Source organism: Octopus bimaculoides, chromosome 2, assembly GCF_046866305.1.
Source record: "Octopus bimaculoides isolate indiv1 chromosome 2, ASM4686630v1, whole genome shotgun sequence".
In the NCBI taxonomy this organism is placed as follows: Eukaryota; Metazoa; Mollusca; class Cephalopoda; order Octopoda; family Octopodidae; genus Octopus; species Octopus bimaculoides.
Window position 1 is genome coordinate 70,905,782 of NC_142929.1, and position 12,818 is coordinate 70,918,599.

At 34.2% G+C, this 12,818-nt stretch overlaps 1 protein-coding gene across 11 annotated transcripts in view; it reads right to left on the reverse strand.

The window, feature by feature from the left end:
• The window catches only part of LOC106875929 (protein FAM13A), a 288,030-nt gene that overhangs the window by 210,706 nt on the left and 64,506 nt on the right, over positions 1–12,818 (reverse strand). For all 11 annotated transcript variants that reach the window (XM_089346973.1, XM_052978233.2, XM_089346968.1 and 8 more), the window contains exon 2: positions 9,822–9,943. The gene's annotated coding sequence lies outside the window, so the exon portion shown is untranslated. The remainder of the gene's footprint in view (positions 1–9,821; positions 9,944–12,818) is intronic.

Consider the following 12,818-nt stretch of genomic DNA (forward strand, 5'->3'; position numbering starts at 1 on the left):
TATGTAACTCTCTAGCGGGGAAAAGGTATAAAAGGTGCTTGGAACTGACAGTGGGAGAAGGTTATTACTTATGAAGAAAATGGACTAAATTGGTTTTATTTAAGTCTTAGTAATGTAGTCGACAAAATATTTATTAGTTATATGCTGAATTATGTTATTTTAAATGTGCTTTAATTTCCACTCATCATATTTACTACTGCTATAATTTCCACTTTTCTATGCTTACATTACTAGAACAGATTTTTTTATTGAGCAAGATTTTCTATGGTCAGATGCTCTTCCTGTCACCAACCCTCACCTGTTTCCAAGCAAGGTAGGGTTTCTTCATGGCCCAGTATGCTTTCCTAGAATATTGGAAATGAATGACACAGCTTATATGACAATGAAACTTATTTTCAGGCAATGTCAAAACAAGGAGAGATAAACGCATACACACATGCAGCAGGCTTTTCAGTTTCCATCTATCAAATTCTCAGGGCTAAAATTGAAGACACTTGCCCAAGATGGTATACAGTGGGACTGAATCTGAAACCATGTGGATTGGAAGCAAACTTCTTAACCACACACCCACACCTGCATCTATAGCCATTCTATATAGAATTCAAAGCACCATGTATTTAGAACCAAGGATAAAAACATTATCATTAACACAAACAACGAGTTCCAACTGAGCAACAAAATACATTATATTTTTTTGCTCAATGACTGTTACATCTGAGTGTAGTTGATTCAATCAGGCACTGAAAGTAATGAAAAATTGGAATTTGTACCTAGTATTCTTTGATTATACAGAATAGATTGTCGACATTCTATAGGTTCTGTGGTGATGCCATAACAAAACTTCATTCCACTCATCCAGTCAAGCAGCTGATTTCCAATCAAAAAGACTATTCATGTCATAACTAATAACATTAAAAACAAAGAGTAGAATTTGTTACAGATACTCTCTCAATATATATGATTAATTCTATATTGTGAATAATAAACATAAAAATTCTTCATGAAAACAATATCTTAAAAGACAGCTAATAAGTTACACCATTCATTAGATGATCTAAAATCTATATGACAATTCCAATAATCTATAGTCTTATTTAATCACATTTTACTTTTAAGTTTGTGTTGTATGTTGTATTGTGTTTAGTTTGCTTGTTCTGTGCAACCTAAAAAGAATAGTCTTTAGTAATTAGAGAAATGTCAGAACAAAGTTTCAAATTTTAGCACAAGGTCAGCAATTTCAGGGGATGGGTAAGTCAATTACATTGACCCTAGCACTCAACTGCTGCTTATTTTATCAACCCTAAAAGGGATGAAAGGCAAGGTCAACCTTGATGAAATTTGAACTCAGAACTGAACCAGATAATGAAAGCAATTTGCATCTGGTTATCAGTTAGATAGACCAAGATAGATACATATTTAATTCACTCAAACAAAAGGATGATTATACATAATTTCATCCATCCATTTTCTCTACCCACTATTCCAGGGAGGGTCATGGAGGAAAAGTCCTCGGGCCCCTCTTCCATAGGGTCCTATCAAAAGCAACCATCATTACACTTTTTGACTGGATTCCCAAGCATGACCAACTGAGACTATGGATATTATCCAACTATCTCATTCTTGGTCTACTCCTAGGTCTCTACTTACTGACTCAGCTGGAAGACTCCATTTTGCAATTCTTCCATGTAACACTCTCCATAGTACCAAAGCTGTGGCCTCTCAATGCTGATTAAACCAACATGAACTATAAACATTTAATTCTAATTCATGTTTTATTCTTTATAAGTACATTTGGTATTTGAAAAGGAAGATGCTGTTTATCAGATGGTGTTGAATAATTCTTTTTGCTGATATTGTATTTAGTATTATTGCCAATTATTCCTTCAGCTGCTTGCCTTTGTAATCATACACTTTCAGTCATTACCCAATATTCATGACTTCTTGATCTCTAAGCTACATGGCCTGTCAAGTAGCATTACTCCAGAGATCCTTCACAGAAACCTCATTTCAGCTGCTTGTCTTTGCAATCCTATTATTTTAGTCATTACCCAATATTCATGACTGCAATTAAGATAGGTACATAAAATTCAAAACATAAGAGACAAAACTGAAGGGCAAAATTTTGGCTCAAGAGATCCTTGTAAGATACAATATTATGCTGTCAGAACATAATGGGAAACACCATGCATGAATTACAATAATCCTTTTATCCTCTCATAAATCTTCATTATATGAAAATAAAGTTTGTTATTTTTCAACATATTTCATTATCACATAACAATTGTTATTTTATTTTTGACTTTGTTTAAGTCATTGGACAGCAAGTATGTTAGGGCACTGCCCTGAAGGGCTTTAGTTAAACAGATTGATCACAGTAATTATTTCTTTTTTAAAGCCTGGTACTTATTCTATTTTCCACCTTTGCCAGACTTCTAAGTTATAGGGATATAAACTAACCAATGCCAGCTGCCAAATGGTGGGGTGAAGGTAAACACAGGCACAAAGATACACATATAAACTTGTTACCAGTTGAAATACACCTGAGGCATATTCAAACATGTAAAAAGCATATTCAAACATATTCACACACACACACACACACACACACACACACACACAGGCTTCCAAACAGTTTTTGTCTACCAAATTCACCTGCAGAGCTTAGAGGGCACTTGCACAAAGTACCACACAGTGGCACTGAAACCAAAAGTAGGTGGCTGCAAAGCGACATTCTTAACCACAGTGACTTGTGAATTGTTGACAGACATTTGGAGGACATGTCTTATGATAAAATAATCAATATTTGTCAGTGAAATCTCTGTGTCCTCTGCTCTGACTAGAAAATACAACAAATTTCTCTCTCTCTCTCTCCTTTTCCATTTCCATAAATGATAGTCCAGTACAACATATAAAAGATGTGCAATCAACACTGGCCAATCCACTGTCACCATTGGTCCATATCTGTAACAAGGTCAACAGCTTCATTAAATCTACCATTACGTCTGGCTAGATCATTAGCAACTTGATATCATATGTTTTTCAAAAAGCTCAAACATAAGGCCACTGTAGTTTGATTTTTGAGATTCAAAAGCATATGACCAGTGATGATATATTTGGCCTCCTCAAAGCATGGCTAATTAAAATTAATCTTTTTGAAGGTAAAAATGCTATCAGCTGAGAAATTCTCCTCTCATACAATTAACCTTTCAGCAATAAATCTTGCAATTAGCCTTTCAAATGCAAATCATAAAAATATGACACTGAATACAGTGACAGCTTTAATTTAAGAACACAGCAGAAATTTATACAATATGTGATATAATATTGGCAGCAACAGAGGAATAAATGAATAAATTACTAGTAAAAGAAACATTGTGGCAGTTAGACAAAACCAATGTAAAAAGTTAATTTTGATATTTTAAATGATTGTGGATAAAGGCCGAGAGTATTATGAATTCTCATAGTATCTGAGCAGAGTCCACTGTTATTTAAAAATTCTTTGTTCTAAGCTTGTAGAGAACCATGAAATACAATTTCTTTGGCAATTTTGTTTTCTGAAGCCTTTTAATTCTCAAAAGGATATAAATCCCACACAGGTCATACTGAAGGAGAAAATCTTTTGAAAACTAGATTCATTGTTATATAGTTATCACTTCTTTTACTCTGAGGACTGTTACCAATCATTATACAGGGACATATATTAAATCTATATATAATGGAGACAGGGACATATAATGTCTAATACAATGGTGATGGATGTATAATATCTAATGTAATGGAGACAGGGACGTGTATCTAACAGAATGGAGACAGGGATGTGTATCTAATAGAACAGAGATAGGGATAATGAGTCTGCTATTATGATCCTGTTCAGCATCCATCCACTGAAATCTACCTTTTCCATATCCTCTCATACTTCTACCACTCTCTCTCCTTTCCATTGTACTATGGTACCCAATAAGAGATCACACTGAATCTATCCATATTCAATTCCTGCTACTACTATCTTTAGTCCTCCAGTTCACACACACACAGCATGAATGCTTTCAACAAAGAATTGCTTCAGATCTGTAACTAATACATAATGCCAAGAAAGTGTAGAAATAAAAAGGAGCCATGAAAATTAAGGGCTTATTCTTGTAGTGAAGATGTATGGCTTAGTGATTAGGGTACTCATCTTGTGATCATAAGGCCATGAGTTCATTTTCCCCAGCAGCACATGTCTTTGAGCAAAACACTTTGTCACATTGCTCCAGTTCACTCCACTGGTAAATGTGAGTAGTACCTGTGATTCACAGGGCCAGCCTTATCACACATTTTGCATCATACTGAATCTTCTTGAGAATTACTATGTTATGGGTATGCATGTCTGTGGAGTGCTCAACAATTTGCATGTTCATTTCACAAGCAGGCTGTTCCAATGATCAAATCAACTGGAACACTCAGAGTGCCAAATCTATTCTTGTAGGCTACTGGTTTATTGAAAAGAAGGAATGAAAGCAAATATATAGGTGCAGGCATGGCTGTGTGGTAAGAAGTTTCCTTATCAACCACATGGTTCCAGGTTCAGTCCCACTGTGAGGCAGCTTGGGTTGACCAAAGCCTTGTGTGTAGATTTGGTATACAAAGACTGAAAGAAACCCGTCGTATATGTATGTGTGTGTTTCCATCGCTGCTTGACAACTGGTGTTGGTGTGTTTACATCTCCATAACTTAGTGGTTCGGCAAAAGAGACTTAAAAAAAGAGGCTTAAAAAAATAAGTGCATGGCAGCCTCATGAGTACTGGTACCACCAAAAATTGTACCCAGTACACTCTGTGAAGTGATTGCCATTAGAGTGAAAACTATGACAAAGCAGACACTGGAGCATGATGTAGTTCTCAGATCTGGTGGATCTTGTCAAACTGTCCTAGTTCATGTCAGTATGCAGGATGATGGATGTTAAAAGATGATGACAATGACAACAGGGATGGGGGAGGCAGGTATGGCAGAACCAATGTTAATCCAAATTGAATTCAATTAATTTTTGTTTTGTATAAAATGCCATGGAATTACATGGATCATATTTCTGGGAAAATATATGTGCCACTCACATGCCATAGAGTGCATACTGTAACAGATTTATACTGTATGTGACAATATTGATAAACATGAGAATAAAATTAGCAGAATGAATAAAAAATTAGGCAAGGATTAATACTTGTATGGAAAATTAAATCAATGTGTCCTATTGCTCGTAGTTACAAGTTGATTCAGCAAAAAAATTTTAGTTTCCTATATGAGCAATCATGTAGGTTCTTTTTAAGATTTAAACCTTTTGATACCAACCTGCTTGGGACCACCCTGGTTCTATAATAGAAACTTCCTGCTTTAACCCTTCAGCATTCAGATACTACTCTGTCAAATCTAGAGCTTATTTATTCACATTGCTTTGAATTAATTATGGCTTATTGCTTAGCTTCAAGATTTCAATGATGTGACTGTTTATTTTTAAAATGACATTGTAGGGTGGGTGTTAGAAGTTTTTTCTAACCAATTTGTACTGGTCAAATATTCTGCCAAAATAAATAGAATAACTGGCCCAGATAATAGCTAGTTCAAATGCTAAAGGGAGTGATCTAAAGTAAAATCTTCCATTAAAATTCCATGTTAATTTATGTTTAAAATACCAGCTTGATAAACTTACTTTACTAAACTCTTCGTTACATTCAAACTTAATTGAAATAAAGGTTATGTATTTCAACAAAAATATGGTAACAAAAAGGTTAAGAATAAATGGAGAAAGAACAAAACTTAGTAGTTCAGCAACATAGACTGATAGAATAAGTACCAGACATTAAAAAAAAAAAGTACTGGGGTCATTCTTTCAACTAAGAAATTCTTCAAGCAGTGCTCCAGCATAGCTGCAGTCTAATGACTGAAACAAGTAAAAGAAAAAAAGAATTGTGTATAGCAGATTTTTACTCAACCAAGGGGTTATATGTGGACATCAGTGAGTGTTTTATTCACTTTTTTCCCCATATTCATTTTAATGGCATGTACTCACAAGTATATGTCATTAAAAATACCCAAAAGGGCCAAAATGCATCTGACACACTTGCTGGCTATTTCTGAAAAGAATTTTCATCTCTCTCTCTCTCTCTGATATTTATTATGTTTTTAACACAGCACATCCATGAGAGATATTACCTCAGGACAAATACTGCAGTTGCTGGACTATCAACAGAGGTTGTACACATTAAGTATGATATATAGGTGGCTATTTTTCACAAATGTAAAATATTGATTTCAAATTTTAGCACAAGGCCAGTAATTCCAGAGGAGGGGGTAAGTCAATTACATTGACTTCCAGTGCTCAACTGGTACTTATTTTAACAACCCCAAAAGGATGAAATGCAAAGTTGACCTCAGGAGAATTTGAACTCAGAATGTAAAGACAGACAAAATGCCACTATACATTTTATTCGGTGTGCTAACAATTCTGCCAGCTCACCTTATGTTCTATTGGATTTATCACATGACCTAAAGAACAGATAGACAAATGAAAAGCAGAGAGGTAGAAGCACCATGTGTTTGAATACAACATTGTCTTGGAGAGAAAAAAAAATAAACATATACAAGTGGTGTGGACATAAATTGAGGTTAAATGACAAAGCTCAAACAAAGACAAATTTGGAAAATTCAAAGAAAGAATTAGAGAAAATGACCATAAAGAGAATTAAGCCTTGCTATTATAAACAATGTTAAATGATAAATGGGGAGAAAATCAATTCTACAATAAATCAAAGAAAAATTGTTGCCTTGTTCAAAGAAAATATTCATACTACAGTTTGTTAATTCAAAATATCAAATACAACCCACAAAAACTTTATAATGAGAATACAATCAAATTTTATCTATATTTCTTCAGAGAAGACAAATTCAAACAGTTATTTTTAGTGCAGGGCAATTATATATTATATTTTAGCTTCAATCAAATACATATGCTGCCAAAAAAGTGTATTTGCTAACAACTGTTATTTTCTTTATTGATTAAACAAACAACTCTAATATATTCCGTTGGAAATAATGGTATTTCAAGTACTCTGACATCTGCAAGATTTATAATCAATTTGCATTTTTATTCATTCAATTAATTGTCTTTTACATATATATCTTTGGGAAAATATGACATTCCAAGAATCTGTGTGATCAGCATCAATGTAATTAGCCTTAAAGAATAAACTAAATGATGTTGCTTCAACATTACAAATATTTTACTATTAATCTAAATAAATAAAATATTTTAAATTGAAAATTTAAATCTGTTTGTCAGTAATAAAATATTTAATTTGTTAAGTCCTTGAAAACTTGGTTTAAATAGATTATGGAATTTCTTTCTGAGACCCTAACTACTAGAGTTGTTTTGCTCACACACAGAACAAACTTATGGCTCAATATTTCCAAACCGCAATCATTTCATCTTTGTTTAAGATATTCTATACTAATGATTATATATACATGTCTCCTTCCTTGTTTAAGACACTAAAGTAGAATCTGAGGAAGATTTGGCTGCTATTTCTAGTAGGCAAAGCAACTGCATAGTATGGCAGAAGGTTAATATTGAAGTAAATGACATAATTCATATACATGGTTACTGTTATGAAATAAAGTCAAAAATTTAGGAATAAACATGAAAATCCAGGTTGATTAGATTTTCAGTAAATATTTGGTCTAAACAAAAGTACAATTTAGAAAAAAATCTCAACAGATTTGCAAATCAATGGAAAAAGAAACAAAGTGCAGGACTACAGACCACATTGTCAGAAATTCATAACTTATTTTGTGGTATCTCGAGAAGGTCATTATAAGAATAAAGAGCACTGATTTTATTTCACTTCTTTTATTATTATTAGTCAATTGGTTAATCATTTAAGCAGTTAACTCATCAACTGATTAATCAGTCAGTCAATCAATCAGCTAAGTTTGTCAAAGTCCTTGTATCGCCATTTGCAACCACAATAATATGCCCCCTGGTATGCAAGTGTTTATTACTAGCATTATGACCCTCCCAAGATACAATGAAATCTGTTTCAATACATGGGTTCACATCAAGAATCTTGCAAACCAAATACAAAAATGAAAACTTATTATGATCCGTGCCTCGAGAGAAGATATTCTACTTTTCTGATGCACAACTACCACTGCTATTTCATAGTTGAGTAGTTAGGAGTAGGAAAACATCTATTTCTTAAAACAGTTGAGCTAACATTATACAAATTGTTGAAATTTTCAATGGTCATCTGACCATTGGATAAAGTGAAGTGAAGTGGAACTGTGAGTCAAAAGGACAGTGTAAATTCAAACGAAAAGACAGTTTGGAATTGCTGAAATTTATCTATGAAGAAGAAAGATATATAAAGAATCTTCTACTTGTTTCAGTCATTGGATCCTATCCATACTGGGGCATCACCTTGAATGGTTTTAGTCAAACAAACTGCTCCTAGTCTTTAAGAAGTTTTAAATCTGATAATTTATCAGTCTCTTTGGCCAAACTGCTAAGTTACAGGGAAGTAAACAAACCAACACTGATTGTCAAGCAGTGGTGAGGATAAGCACAGACACACAAATATGTGCACACATGATGGCTTCCATGCAGTTACCATCTTCCAAATTCATTCACAAGGCAAACGAGGGCAATAGCAGAAGACACTTGCTACACAGTGGGACTGAACCCAAAAGCATGCATGCGCAAAGTAAACTTCTTAACCTAACCATACACCCATACCTGTGCCTCAGAAAAAAAAAATATTATATTGCGACAATTACTCTGTATCATGACAGAAACTAACAAATATGGAACTCAAAGTACTTGAACTTGGGTTAAGAAAATAAAACTAAAGAAAGGCAAAGAGAAAAAAATGTAATCAATATACTTGTGTAATCAGAGCACAAAATGTAATCAGATGTAATCCTTCATAATTAAGATCGTTTCAAACACAATAGCTTTTCTATTATTAGTATCTATGTACCTAGCTAATTGTACGTAACTAATTGATATACCAATATTAAGTGTTCATATTTTAAAATTCATTTTCCTCAAAGACTAAAGACCCATTAAAATAATAAAGAAACTTTTGATTAAAAAACAAATATATCCATTTATATATCCCACTATTCCCAGGAGGATCACTAAGGTAGAATCCTCAGGCCCCTCCTCCATGGGGTCTTATCAGAAGCAACTATTATTACACCTTCTTGAGGGATTCCTAAGCATGGCCAACAGAGACTATGGATATTATCCAACCATCTTGCTTTTGGCCTACCCCACTGGGTCTCCTGCCAGTTGGCAAATATAATAAAGCAAATAGAATAAAATAAATATTGGTGCAGGCATACGGCTGTGTGGTTAAGAAATTTGCCTTACAACCACATGGTTTTGGGTTAACACCCACTGCCTCGCACCTTGAGCAAGTATCTTCTCTTATGGACCCGAGATGACCAATGCATTGTGAATGAATTTAGTGGACAGAAATATGTGAAAGCCCATGGTAAATGTGTATATATTAAATATGTTTGTGTATGTGTGTGCATGCGCATCTTTGTCCTACCACCACCACTTGACAACCTGTATTTGTTTACATTTCCATAACTTAGCAATTCAGCAATAGAGACTGATAGAGTAACAAATGGGCTTTAAAAAAAAGTAGTGGGGATTAATGTGCTGAACTGAAACCCATCAAGGCAATGCCCCAGCATGGCCACATTCTGTTGATAAATATAAAAAAAGAAGAGTATATTCAAAAAATTTTTTTAAATAAGAGAGCAAAAGTAACACATACCTTGTCACGGTTGCTTCAAATTTCTGCAAGCAAGCAACTGAAGTCTCCACATTCAGGTGTCAATATGTCACAAAATGGCTGGACAGCAGCTAACCCTGCAGTAGTGCTGGGTCAGATAGATGCTACAAATAAACAAAAATAATAAATTTATTATAAACATTGTGTGATGCAATTTGCTGCAGTTTTACAACACAGAACAAAGAGTTAACATAATGCATGTGTGTACATATGTATGTGTGTGTGTATATATACTATATATATATAAAAAAAGCAACACAGATTTTAAAGATGACTGCAGTGCGCATGTTTCATGCTACTCCATTTATTTAAGTAATGCGAGCATTACATTAAATGCAAAATGCAGAGCAATCTTCAACTTGATCACCTTGCTTTTAGAATGGTTTTTGGATAATACCATACTATATTCTGGTGCCTAAACATAAGTACCACATTCAATTTTTAATCTAAATCTATATATATAATTATATAAAACAGTAATCCCTTGCCATATTGCTGTTCACCTATTGCAGTTTATTATTTAAGCTTGCATTGATTCCTCCATGGTTTTGTTTTGCATTTATGTTAAAATAAATATATACAAAGTATAAAAATAATTTTTAAAAAACATACAGTACAGTACTGTTTCTGCTTCATGGATTTTCACCTATCACGGGGGGGGGGGGGTTGAGAACGTAAGACCTGCGATAGTCAAGGGATTAGTGTGTGTGTGTGAGAGAGAGAGAGAGAGAGAGAGAGAGAGAAAGAGAGAGAGAGAGAGAGAGAGAGAGAGAGAGAGAGATAATCATCATTTAACGTCCGTTTTCCATGCTGGCATGGGTTTGATGGTTTGGCAGGAGCTGGCTAGGTAGAAGACTGCACTAGGTTTCGCTATCTGTTTTGGCATGGTTTTTTACAGCTGGATGCCCTTCCTAACTCCTGCCTCCTTACAAAGTGAACATATATATGTGTGTGTGTCTGCATGTGTGTGTGTGTGTGTGTGTATATATATGTATATATATATATATACTAAGTGAACAAAAATACTGCTCGCAGTATTTTTGGTCACGGAGTTGAAAAGTAGCTGTAGCCATTTGTCAAAGCTAAGAACAAGATCCATGGCTTTGTAAACCTGAAATAGCTATCACTTTTATTTCATGATGTGTGTATGCGTGTGTCTCATCATTTAATGTCTGTATTCCATGCTGGTATGGGATAGATAGTTTGAAAGAATCTACTGAGCCAGATGACTATGATGGGCACCAGTATCTGCTTTGGCAAGGTTTCTACTGCTGGATGCCCTTCCTAATGTCAACCAATTTACAGAGTGTAACTAAGTGCTTTTTTTTGTGGCATCAACACCAGTAAGATCACAAAGAAACTTGCAAAATAAAACCCTTTGACAGAGTGGGAAGCAGTATTGAGAAAGATAGCTTTGTGCCAAGAGTTGAGAAGCTAAAGTATGATGAACAGGTGTCATACTATAGAGAAGATACATGGCTAGACACCTGTTTCTGTCTCCAAATCATGGTTTAGCCTCTCCTCCAATGATGCATTTTTTTTAACCAATGATGCATTTTTTTTAACCAAGATTATTAATCACTAATTACAATCAAGCTAATTTCAGATGGAAAAAAACAATCAAAGATATTGGTTCTCACAAAGGGAATAACACTGAATCTCAAATAGTTATAACCCATTCAACACATGTAGAATAGTCAAATGGCCATAATGACGGTGATGACAATGGTAATGAAGGCAAAGATAATGGTAAAAGATAATGGCAAAGATAGGGTAAAAGATGAGAAAAATGAAGATGAAGATGCAGACAAAGATGATACGTATGTAGTAACTGTATAGATGGAACATACATAGGTATCCAGATGGAATATATAGATGGAATACACATAGGCTCACATACACATAGGTATCCAAACAAGTGAGTATCATCATCATCATTTAATGTCCATTTTCCATGCAGGCATGAGTAGAATGATTTGACAGGAATTGGCAAGTCAGAACACTGCGTTAAGCTCTACTGTCTGTTATTGGCATAGTTTCAATGGCTGGATATCCTTCCTAATGCCAATCACTCTACAGAATGTACTGGTTGCTTTTTTATATGGTACCAACAGTAGTGAGGTCTCCAAGTAACTTACAGGACAAGACTGCAATCCCACAGACTGTACTATTGAAGAACAGAAAGGCATCTTACATTAGAAGAGAGGCATAGCTTCCTCAGATGGAGGAAGGAGAGAAAAGTGTTTTTCCTTTTCTCACGGGTTAAAGAATTGACTTCAATCCAGTTTTGTGTTGAAGAACTGAAGATGAGCCATTGCACAGCTATGTTAGCGAAGTATGTGCAGAGGACTTGCTCTGGTCTTGGGAAGATTGTTGGGATGTTTGTTTTTTAAAAACATTTAATTTGTAATGTGCTATTTTGTTTTTTGGATAAATCATTTAAGTTTGTGCTATAAGTTACTTATTTTGAGAAATATTTAATATGTAATGTGTTGTTTATCATATTAAATGCATATTCAATGCTTAAAAGTAGAAAATACCTGTTGTTTACTTGTTTCTTTTTTTTTTGTCATTGAGGTGGTTGTGGGGGTGTGCTAAAAATAACAGCTAAATAGGCCTTAAATCATGCACCCTCACAACTTTTGTTGGCATAATCGTATTAAGTTCCGCATGTAGAACACAAATTTGCCAAAATTTTCTGAAAACTCCAAAAAACCAAAAAAGTATGAGGGGTTTGTATGTCATGCATAATTCATTTGTTTACAGTTTCATATAAAAACAAAAGTGCTATTTTCAGGATGTTCGCACAAAATGACAGCTTCCAAATCCCATTTCCTGACTGGGTGAAAATGACCAAACTTTATACCTCTATAACTTTTTTTTTTTTAATTTTTCTGATTGGAAAACTAGATTAATGTGCCAAATTTAAAAATTTTCAATAAACTTTGATTTTTGAAATCTTGGCAGCCAAACAAAAAA